At 39.6% G+C, this 10,742-nt stretch overlaps 1 pseudogene; it reads left to right on the top strand.

Moving 5' to 3' along the window:
* The window catches only part of LOC109826317, a 12,888-nt pseudogene extending 2,485 nt beyond the window's left edge, over positions 1-10,403 (top strand).

The raw sequence follows: 10,742 nt of genomic DNA, 5'->3' as shown, positions 1-10,742 counted from the left end.
ACAGTTGCACTTAAATTTGCTTCTCGTGCCGATCTTCACCACTTGAAAATGTTCTTAGAAGGGAGGCACACGGATATGCCCCAAGAAGCTGTCCAAGCGCTTGACATTGTCCTTCGGGAGTTATCTACGTCCAGGTAATTATTATGCATGCCAGTGATGCACTGATTCTTTTCTTATCCTCTTTGTCCGAGATGAAATGTCATTTTTTTCCCGGTGGTTGCAGATATACACCTGTTGGACGGTCATTTTTTTCTGGTGATTGGGGACGTCGACCACTGGGTGAAGGATTGGAAAGTTGGCGAGGTTTTTACCAGAGTATTCGGCCAACACAGATGGGACTGTCGCTGAATATGGGTTAGTTAACCCCTCCATTACCACACACATGTGCTTGCACACACACACACACAACATAAGAGCAACTATCGCGAGTTCACATCCTAAGAAACAATTATCGAGTTGCATTATGTCACTAAAAGCCAGAAGAATTATGTTCCATGGACCCATAAAATATCACAAACATGATAAATTCCTCAATTGCACAAGGATGGTTATGTCAGGTGGGGGATTAATGGGTCCGTACCTCAAGTCTCCACTTATTTCATTGAGATGCAAGTGGGACTAAATGGTTAATCTCGCAACTGCATAGGACAGTTATACCAATTATTGTGCAGGTTTCCTTAATTAAGCAAGCAGTGACTGAACTGTGGTACTTGTGAAGTTATTTTAGGTTAATGCTCCTTTTGAAAGAAAATCTCTGACTTCATTTCCCAACGAAGGTATTTAGAGAAAGATAAAGAGAATTTCATTTATGTTTCAGAAAGTTCTATACTTATTTGTAATAGTTTGGGTACAACCAGATTTGGTTTAAATATTGGGGCTGTTTGGTTGGATGGGAATAGAGTTGCAAGTATAAATGGAGCAACCGGATTTATAAATACATTGTTTAGTTTACAATTTTGTCATTAGGAAGGTAAATGGTGTTGCATTTTGCAGAAAAAACTTACAACAAATGCGACAGCCAATTTAGTGGGAGGAAAAGTGCAGAATTCAGAAAAGGACACAAATATAAATCCCACCTCATCAAACAAATCTTTTTAAATCCAAATAGAAAACCACGTCCATCAAAGTTTCCTTAGATGGCAAAATTATGTAGCTTTTTCACTAATTATTTTGAACCAAACACTAAATTTGCATCGGAAATATATTTCCTAGAATATAATTGCGAACATCCAAACGGTGAATTTGAAGTTGATTTCCAGCAGGAAATGCTGCATGCAACATTTGTTGCTGCAATGTTTGCTGCAATTTATTTTTGCAGCAAAGCAAACAGCCCCTTAACTGTGCATTATAAAATTTGGTTTTCTATTTTCCTGCAGATATGTCATCCACTGCGTTCCTAGAGGCACTGCCAGTCACTGAATATGTTGCTCAGCTTTTGAAGAGAGATGTCTCTGGCGGACCCTTGTCTGACACTGATCGCGTGAAGGTTTGCTTTTTGGCTTTTCGTTATCTTCAGGGAATCATATAACTGTTCTTTTTTATTTTTATTATTTTTTATAGGTTAAGTAATGAGTAGTAAAAAATTGACATTTTCAAACATCTGTATGTTTTTACATTTGATTTTGAGTTGAGAATGTAATTTTCTTTTTCTGTTTGTTTTTGTCTTGAAGATCATGTGAGATTCCTCACTTGTGTCTAAACCAATCTTTCTGTGTTTTTTTTTCACTGAGCACATTACATTGTTCATGAATTTGGTTTCATTATAAGTTGTATAACTCATATATCCTGATGATTTGCAGATCAGGAGGGCTCTTAGAGGTGTCAAAGTTGAGGTCACTCATCGTGGGAATATGCGGAGGAAATATCGTATATCTACTGTGACATCACAGACAACAGGAGAACTAACGTACGAAGCTGGTGTTTATTGTATACTTACTAGTTAACCTTTAGACATCATTGACTGACTGTATTCTGTTTGCTTCTGTTTTTTTAGGGGCTAATTATTAGTTAATGTATGATTTTTAGGGGCAAATTTGTTTATTAAATTCCTTTCTGTAGATTCCCTGTCGATGATCAAGGCACAGTTAAGTCTGTGGTGCAGTACTTTCAAGAGACTTATAGTTTTCATATTCAACATTTAAATTTACCATGCCTGCAAGTTGGTAATACAAGACCAATTTATTTGCCAATGGAGGTCAGTACTCTTTATAATTTTTTACTGTTATTTGTGGGTACTTTTATGGGTTACTTCGAAAATAAGACATTTTTTGCTTACAATTCTCAGAGCTTGATTCATGTCCATGATATAATTGTTCATACTACCTTTCTATAAATGGTAACCAGGTTTGCAAAATTGTGGAAGGCCAGAAGTACTCGAAGAGGTTGAATAAGGAACAGATAGCTGAACTTCTGAAAGTGACATCCCAGCGTCCTGCTGATCGAGAGAGAGATATTTTACAAGTACCGAATTTGGTTCTTTTACCTTTCTTTTTATGCTAAGACTTCATAAATATGACATTGTCATTGAAACTGCTTAGATGATACTCCTTCAGCGGATATGCTGAACAAATCGTTTCTAGTGTTAATGCGTGTATATTTAGTTTTCTTGTTGGGTAAATTGATATCATACCTCCTTCTTTAGAAATTAATTATCTTACATATGGGATTAGATTAACTATTTTCATAGAAGTTCAAGATAAGGAGGGCGTTAAAAATATATTGTTATAGTTGTATGCTACAGAGTTTCTATTTGCAACCTTCGCCTCATGATAGAGGTTACTTTTGATTCTATTTATTGGTTATGGATGCAACACCAGACGTTTGGATTTGAACTCTTTATATTGAATGAAACAAAATCTGACTTGGGCTGATTATGGATACTGACAGGTTATCGTTTAGGGAGAATTGCTTCTGGCCAATTGAAATTAAGTGTTTTCCTGATTTCAAAATGGACCGTTAAGCTTGTTCCTGATTTCTTTTTGGCATCTTCATTTATTAATTGGACAAATTTTCAAAATCGACCGTTTTCCAAAGTTAATCGGCAAAATCGACCGTTGAAGAAAAAAATTAGCAAAATCGACCCTTTTCTGCACGGGACTACTAGTCCCATGCAGAAAAGGGTAGGTTTTGCAATTTTCAAACTGAACGAGACTAGTAGTCCCGTGCAGTGCAGTTCTCCCCCAAAACCCTAAGCCCCCAGCCGATGCCAATCCATATCTCCCCCACCTTCATCACATCTCCTCATCACATCAGAACATGAATGCCTTGATCCCCCACCCCAAGCCCCCACCCGGTGGTTAGGGAGGAGATGAAGGGGAAATCGAGGGAGGAGGCTTGGCGAGCTCGGTGATGGCGAGGCGGCAGTTCGGGGCGACGACGAAGCTCGTGGAGGTGGGGTTGACGGCAACGGGGAGAGAGGAACTCAGGGAGGCGAACAAGGAGGCTCGGCGTGGTCGGAGGTCGGAGCTCGAGCTCACGCGGAGGAGGTGAGCTCAGGGCGGAGCTCGGGAGAAGGGCGGCGGTCGTTGGTGGTTGGCGGATCTTGGGCGAGGTGGAGAGGACTGGTCGGAGGAGTGGATCTTGAGGGCGGAGAGGTTGTGCCTGCGGTAGATGTGGATTGGCATCGGGTGGGGACTTGGGGCTTTTGGGGAGAACTGCATGCACGGGACTACTAGTCCCGTGCAGTTTGAAAAATGCAAAACAGACCCTTTTCTGCACGGGACTAGTAGTCCCGTACAGAAAAGGGTCGATTTTGTTATTTTTTTTTTCAACGGTTGATTTTGTCGAAACTTTGAAAAACGGTCGATTTTGAAAATTTATCCTTTTTAATTCCGATGCTATATGTGCTTCTAATGCAGAAGCTCGTCCTTCATATAAAGGTGCTACTTCGTATTGAAGGAGCATCTAAGTTGGGTGCTATTGCCCACCTAAAGTGCTGCATAATCCATAAACTGATTGTTAGATAAGTTTCTAGCATTAATTAGATTATAAGTGAGTGCATCCTTCAGTAGAAATATCCCTTTGAAAGTTCTAAATCAGCAAGCAAACCTTGATTATTTTTGTTATGGTGTTCACTCACCCAAGATACAGATATTTGCAAAATGATACAATGAGAGCCTTAGTCAACTCTCAAAAGTTCTAGGCATTTGATTCCGTAGTCAAATTATAAACCCAAGGCGCGACAGATGGTCGAATCCTCCAATACAACTCGACCATCATGGCTAATTACAAAACCTTGGTATCTTATCAGGGACAAACCCAAGGCATGGTCACAAAGGACTCGGCCCCCACCGACTTATCAAGTCGACTCCCCAGTGTCGGCGCGAGGAGTGGTGACAGTCGACATGAGAGACCCTGACCTCCCAGACGAGTCAACATATTTATATCGACTTGAGAGACGGTTATTAACTAAGACAAGACAATATTCCAACCAGTCGGACAGGCCGACATTCCTGAGTCAACGCGGAAGACGTTGTCGGTCGACTCTATCATAGAGGATGGCCCTACTTAGGGCACTCGACCACTCATTGGGCAATTCTCAAAAGCAACTAGAGGAACACCCCCTGCTACTAATTAAATTGAGAATTCGACCCCAGCTCCAAGCCTCTATCCCAGAGCATATGTCGACATCTCCGTCCACCTCGGACAAGCCTTATCTGGATTTTGGCTTGATAAGTCTTTATGACTTGTCAGCTCAATCACTTCCCGGAGAATACTGAAACACCCTCTCCCACGACGAAGTGACTTCCCCTCCAGTCGTTAGCCGACACCTGAAAAGCGAGGGATGATTCAGTATGCCCACGTGACTTCTACCACGCTATCAATCATTTCCCGGAGAATACGGAGATACCCTCCTCCGTGACGAAGCGACTTCCCCTCCAGTCGACACCTGTAAAGCGAGTGATGATTCACCTTCCAGCTCACACTTTATCACCGCCATTTGCATGGTCGAAGTGACCATTCTACCATGGACATCCTCTTTATATACAAAGACTATTTGCTATAAGTTAGCAATTTAAAACCCCCAAGAGCATGCACTACACAAAAAAAGAATACATAGTTCTGTTACTCCACTCTGGGCATGCACCTTGCCACCTTAAGAACCACATCGGTTCTTGACCTTCTCCTTCCCCACTCGAGTTTTACTACCTTGACCGTCGGAGGAATCACGCGGGAACCGGTCCCCGCACTCTCACGTGTTCTTCATGTCTGTGCAGTGTGGACATCAATCCCTCGTTCAAGAATCAGACATAAAGCCGAAGAAGGAAGCGGGCCCTCCATCATCCTTCGTCACCCCACAACCATCCTCTTCTGGATTATTCTGTTTGATATTGAGCATCAACAGTTTTGCACTTAGAAATGGACCTCTAAAAGATAGAGAGACCATGCTTTGGTTGTAGCTGCTAATATTGGTTCTAGTTGTTGACTCATGGAATTAAGGTGCATCCTGAAATAGCTTCAAGGCTTTAAATGACATCCGAGATAGATCGTCAGACTATTGGTGGCAAGTTACTAAGCTATTGGAAATACAATCACTCTGGAGTCTTTTCGTCAATATCTAACAAGTCATTTCATGCAATATTTCTGGCAGTTGGAGGGCATGCTATTAATTGTTGGAATATTTTATCAAATTTGTTCTTCCACTTGCCAGTCATTTGATATATAGTTTGGCACAATAGCATCTTTCAAAATAAAATTGATGATTCTGTCCATTAATCTGTTTCCATTTATATTAGTTTTCCTTGTAGCACTTCAAGTGCATTGACCTTTAATTGTAATATCTGCATTCCAGACTGTTACATATAACAACTTCAACAGTGATCCTCATGCACGGGAATTTGGCATCAAGATTAGTGACAGGCTCGCTTCAGTTGAGGCAAGGGTTTTGCCGTCTCCACAGGTAAGTGGAGCAAGAAAGACAGTCACTCCCTATAGTACTTTTGTGGTAACTTTTATTATTTGCACGTATTCTTCATGTCAACATTTTGTTATCTCAGTTGAAATACCATGATAATGGCAAGGAGAGGGACTGTTGGCCAAGAGTTGGTCAATGGAATATGAGAGATAAGGTATTTTTTTCTTTCTGTGTACGGTCTTATTAGATTATTAGTGGTGAGTTCGCATACATCTTTTTCATGTTTAAAATCATCTCTTGAACTTCTTGTAATTCAATGCAGAAAATGGTAAATGGGGCGAGGGTAAGCAAATGGGCATGCATAAATTTTGCAAGAAATGTTCAACAAATTGCTCCTGATTTTTGTCGGCAGCTGGCTCTGGCTTGCCAGGATTCTGGAATGGTATCATACACACATCTGTGAATATTATATCCGTATATATTGTATTTATTTAGTTTACATTCACCTTTAACTCATTGACAATGCAGGAATTTTCTTTAAAGCCTTTGCTTCCTGTACGAACTGCCAGACCTGATCAAGTAGATAAAGAGCTCGACCTGTTGATGAAAGAACTCAAACAGGCCAACGAACTCGACCTGTTGATTGCTATATTACCTGATAAGAATGGGTCTCTCTATGGTAAAAATAGATGAATCTTTTACATGTGTTACCTATATCATCATACATAATGCAATATGCTGCTATTGTTAATATTGCATCAACAAATGCTCAGCTCTTATTGTCACCTTTTTGCAGGGGATCTGAAACGGATTTGCGAGACAGATCTTGGATTACTCACACAGTGCTGTCTAACTAAGAATGTTAATAAGATGAATAAACAGTGTCTCGCAAATATTGCTCTTAAGATCAATGCTAAGGTGCCCTTTAAAAACTTTTAAATCCTTTCTCATAATGCTTATGGGCATATGTGGATTTCTTTTAATATATTTGTTCACTGTGCATTCCTTCCCTTGAATAGGTTGGTGGAAGAAATACAGTTCTTGTGGACGCACTGAAGAACCGCATACCTCTAGTCAGCGACCGACCTACCATCATATTTGGAGCTGATGTAACACATCCTCATCCTGGCGAGGATTTAAGCCCCTCCATTGCAGCTGTAAGTCGTAACTTTGTATGTGCAATTTTTTCCTTCAGTGCAGAATTACTATATCTCATTCCTCAATGCAGGTTGTTGCTTCTCAAGATTGGCCTGAGGTTACGAAGTATGCTAGCCGGCTTTCTGCACAGCGCCACCGTCAGGAGATGATACAGGATCTATACGATGAAAGGAAAAATTCTGACGGAAAACCTGTTAAAGGGGGCATGATCAGGTCTGTGGTTGTTTGTGATCATACCAGTCATCCGTATTGTTTTAACTTAAGATTGTTTATTCACTAAAACAATGTCAGTTTATGCAGAGAGCTTCTCATATCCTTCTACAAAGCAACTGGACGGAAGCCTGAACGGATTATTTTTTACAGGTTCAGACTCCTGATCTATGTTTTACATTCTTGTCCTGATCTGTGTTTTATGGCTGCATGCTGATGGTGTTATCTCTATGCAGGGATGGTGTCAGTGAGGGTCAGTTCGATCAAGTGCTGCTGGGTGAAGTTACGGCAATTAGAAGGGTATAGTGGGCTGAATCTACTATAAATTTTATGCAACTCTCAATCTTCAATAAAAGAGAAATTACTAGCTAACTCATCTGCAATTAATTCTATACTCTAGGCTTGTAAATCAATCGAGGATGATTATCAGCCTCCAATAACATTTGTGGTGGTTCAGAAGCGCCACCATACCCGCCTGTTTGCTAATAATTATAGAGACCAATCATCTATGGATAGAAGTGGAAATATATTGCCCGGTATAGTTTTACACAAAATAAGTCGGTTGTTATTTATTAGTTGTTATGTTGCTTATTACTTTTTGCTTTGTTGGCTGTCAACAGGTACTGTTGTTGACACAAAGATTTGCCATCCAACAGAGTTTGACTTTTATCTATGCAGTCATGCAGGCATTCAAGTAAGTCGTACCCCCTACTTCTGTTTTGGGTTAAAACACTGTTGGATCTGAGATGGAAGCCTAGAGGAGGTGAATAGGATTGCCTACTATTTTTTGATATCACAGATAATATGCAGCGGAAATAAAATAGATAATTAAAATGGTAAAAAAAAACTTAGAACAAATCACAGCTAGAGCACATAAGAACTTTATAGTGGTTTGGATAAACAATACTACATCCACTATTCCTTCTTGCGAATGAGCTTCCTTGAAAGTTCTCTTGAATCACAAATTCAGTAGGCTTACAAGACTAAAACCCTAGTTTCTCCCAAACTATATCGTCTAACCTGAACTCTTTACACAAGTTTCCCTAGCCCTAGCTAATTACCAATTCCTCAACTAACCCCTGCTTGAGTGTGCCGTAAAAATAAGTTTAGTACAAAGAATAAATTATCAAATAAGCAGAACTAGGATGATCTTGCAGTCCTTTGATTATGCAAACAACAAACTGTTCTCCCAATGATTGAAGCGAAGCTCTAAGAAGAACAACAATGATGATGAAGTTTAAGGGTAGCACTCCTCGAAGGTTAATGATCGGATGATGAAAAATGACATCGAGGATGCTTTCTGAGAAGCCTGAAAAGATCCCTACCCTTTAACAAAATTGAAAACCTAGGTCTATCTTTCTCTTCCTCGTTTTTTTTCTTTCTGATTTAGGTCAGGAATCTCTGTTGAAAAATGTGAGGAAAGGGACTCTATGCTCCTAGCAATGAACTGCTCAGATCGAATCCAAATCAAATTAGAAATATGAAATCTGGCGTGCGAACGTCGATGTTCTAACTTGATCATCGATGATTAAGTGATGATCATCGATGGACATTGTTGCCGTCGATGATTTAAAACTTTCTAAACTTGTAGATCACATTGAGAGCTTTCCAAAAAGTTATTTACAATAGTGATTCCGATATTGAGTCAAAATTTATGGCCCGTGCACATTTCAGCCTCCATGCACGTTTCTAGACTGGTGCTGATTGTTTTGACCCTATCTCGCTAAGTCTTTCATATCTTAAGCTATAAATCTCAGTTCAACTGAGTTCTGTTTGTTTCTATCGATTTATAACAAAGAAAGGAACTTCTATATGTTCAAACTTGTTCAAACTTGATTTTAGCCTTTGTTTTTTATTTAGAATCAACAATGATTAACTTGTTGTCTTGCTCTAGTCACTTCCAAACTTGATTAACTTCTTCTAACCTGTATACATCTCAAACATATACTAGACCAATATGAAAGTTTGTTATTCATCAAACTAAGTCGATTGCACGATCATGGCCTAACAAATACTATATTTTTGTGATAATCTTCTCTCTACTTATTATTGAAGCATTTATTTATGTTTTACTGATTTGTGACATGTAACATCTGCAAGGGTACTAGCCGTCCTGCACATTACCATGTTTTATTGGATGAGAACCACTTTACTGCTGATGGCCTGCAATCCCTTACAAACAACCTTTGCTACACGTAATGAAATGCTCTCTACCTCAATTTTGCGTGATAATCATTCTACTGTTATTGTCTGAGGATATTCTGGCTAAAATTCTGTCCTCTTTTTTTTTTTGCAGGTATGCTAGGTGCACGCGATCTGTGTCAATTGGTAAGTTTCCATATCCCGAAATGAATAATATTTGGTAAATTTGAAACACCCCTCAACTTTTGGTGGAATTGCACAAAACCTCCCTAGTGAAAATGAGAGAAACCACCCCTGAGTACATTTTTTCTTAAACACCCCACCAAAAAAAAAAAACCCCCCTCAGTGAAACCGTTAAAAAATCCCTCCTACATCTCTCGTTTCCCTTTACGCACTCGTCCATGAAAAACCCTAAAATGGAATTTTGCCCGTAGTTCTGGTGGGACTTATCACAAGTTCAGGAGGGTTGTAGAATGCCCAATACTTTCAAGGGGTTTTCTCAAAATTTTGAAATTCAGGAAGGTTTTGTGCAAATACCCCAAAGTTCAAGGGGTTTTTGTTTTGTTTTTGTTTTCGTTTTTGTTTTTGTTTTTGAAATTTGCCCATAACATTTGTTGTATAGTTGAATGATGTACTGTGTGGTGTTTTTTTGGTAACTGCAGTGCCACCTGCATACTATGCTCATTTGGCTGCTGCCCGTGCTCGATGCTACATGGAGCCCGAAACCTCTGACAGTGGATCAATGGCGAGTGGCGCACGTGCTACCCGTGGTTCAGAAGACGCTCCAGTTAAGGCTTTGCCTGCCCTGAAGGAAAATCTTAAGCGAGGCATGTTCTATTGTTGATGACGGTGGTCGTGCTATTATTAGAACAATATCTTTAAACTTAATTTGGCTTGTTTGTTGTATGAATTTGTTTTGTTGTATGGATTTCTTGTGAGTATTGTATTGTTTTCGCAACTTGTTGAACTCGCTTTGCTTCCTATTATTTGTTGTATGAATTTGGATTAAACTAGCACGCAGTGTGGTTATTTGGCTTCTTGCTTGTTTTCTATCCTCAAGTTGTCTCAAAATTCGACAGGATAAATGCTCGAAAAATCGTCGCTGCCAGTGTTTTGTGTTAATTTCAGGCATTAGATCGTCATTACTCTTGCTTCCGATGACTAAGCAATCTGCACTGAATTTTTCATTTCTGGTTTAAAGATGAATATCACTAATTTTTCACTCGCGCCTTCAAAGTGACAACCAGTTCGGATATTGATGTTTCTTTGTAGATTCAAGCTTCTTCATCGACATCATCGAATGATAGAAGTTTTAAGCGAAACGCAAGCAAAGCATTTATGAATTTCGAGTAATATTTGTCAGATTGATATTGTCATA

This window comes from Asparagus officinalis, chromosome 10 (assembly GCF_001876935.1).
Source record: "Asparagus officinalis chromosome 10, Aspof.V1, whole genome shotgun sequence".
NCBI classification, from domain to species: domain Eukaryota; kingdom Viridiplantae; phylum Streptophyta; class Magnoliopsida; order Asparagales; family Asparagaceae; genus Asparagus; species Asparagus officinalis.
Note: the sequence above shows the minus strand (reverse complement) of the source record. Positions and strands in the feature narration are given on the sequence as shown.